This window comes from Otolemur garnettii, unplaced genomic scaffold (genome assembly GCF_000181295.1).
Source record: "Otolemur garnettii isolate 467f Iridium unplaced genomic scaffold, OtoGar3 scaffold00019, whole genome shotgun sequence".
NCBI classification, from domain to species: domain Eukaryota; kingdom Metazoa; phylum Chordata; class Mammalia; order Primates; family Galagidae; genus Otolemur; species Otolemur garnettii.
In genome coordinates, this window is record NW_003852414.1 from 24,745,753 (window position 1) to 24,747,386 (window position 1,634).

The following is a 1,634-nucleotide window of genomic DNA, read 5'->3' on the forward strand; positions in this document are numbered from 1 at the left end:
CTGGAGCACCTGCACCCTGCTGGCTCCACCTTCCCACCCCTCCCGTCACCCAGTGTCCTGCCAACAACCTCCCTCCCCTTGCACTAGAGCCCGTTTCTACTGCAGCCAACAAAGGAAAACACCAGGAGGTGACACAGCGTGGGGTGCTCCCCACAGCTCAGCAGCCCAGTAGTGGTGTCTCCGGAAATGGTGGCTTGAACATGCCTTACAAACTTCATGTGTTGGAAACTTAGTCCCCAAAGCAATAGTGCGAGAGGCAGAGCCTTTAAGAGAAACTTTGGACACGGAGCCCCACGCTCCCCAGGGGACTGATGTCCCCATTACAGCTGTGGTTAGTTATCAAGGGAGTGGGAATCTGAGAAAAGAGTGAGCTTGGCTTCTCTCTCTCACTCTATCTGACTGTCTCTCTCTCCCACTCTCCTGTCTCTGCCATGGGATGAGGCAGCAGCAAACCCCTCACCAGCTGCAGCCCTGGGACCTGGGCCTTCTCGGCCTCCAGACCCGCAGGGCACGAGCCTCGCTTCTCTGCAGCTGCCCGGTCTCCGGGGATCTGCTGCTGTGCCTGAGCTGCGCTCCTGGAAGTTTTGCCGTTTCTGCACCCCATCTCGTCCTCACCCTGCTTTCTGCTGTGTTTTTCTTCAGTGTTTGGGTCAGCGCGATCTTCCCGTCTCCCTCCCTCAGGGCTTTCTCTGCCTCCTTCCCTAGCAAGTCTGGTGGCTCCTTTTTTTCTTGTTCTGTCTCTGACACTGTGTGGTGAGGGGCTCTTTTCATGTATCTGGTGTTTGGACTAAGAAAAGCAGTACAATTGCGATGACTTGTCACTGTCCTATGAACAGCACCATTTCAGGGTCACCTCCCACCCTTCCATGCCTTTGCCCAGCGCGGAGGCCACAGGGGGGTTAGTAGCAGGTGCCTGTTCCCCACAGTCCTGCCCTGAACTGTTTGTCTGCGTGGTGACATTAATTAAAACTTCAAAATGGTCACATTTTGCCACATACGATACACTTCTGAGTATAATGAGCACCCACGTTTCTGGCTAAAATGTTCAGGAAAATACCCCTCAAGAGAGGGGCCTGCTCAAAGTGCCAACCCTGCCGCAGCTGCCTGTTCTGTGACCGCTGCCCTTCCTCTCTCTCCCCGCCCTGCCCCACTGTGGGCCACCCACGTGGCAGGCAGTGTGGGAGCGTCTGAGATTCCTGGGGCCCACGTTGGGCTCCCCGTCCCCTTAGGCCTTGGCCTTCATTGCACAGGCTGCAGCCTGTCTTACCGGCCCTGTCACTGCCTGCTTCCCTGGTTGTGGCACCTGGCGGTGGCTCAGCCCACTCCTACCAGATCCCAGATCTTCCTGGACTGGAACCCTGGGCGGCTGATGGGCCAGGCCGGAGGGCACAGCGTCCCCAGGAGGCCTGCCAGGCTTCCCTGCTCCTGAGCTGTACTACCCGTGTATCACGAGAGTCCTGATTCCCCCCAGAAAACTTTGGGGAAAAAAGTGGACATTATATGTGGGAAAATGTGGTACATTGCAAAGCAAAATTAAAATCTTTATAATCATGAGACTCATGTCCCATTGAGATCCCTGTTTCAGCACCTCATTAGAATTATTCAGAAAAGTAAACTCTTTTTCTAAAATTGAA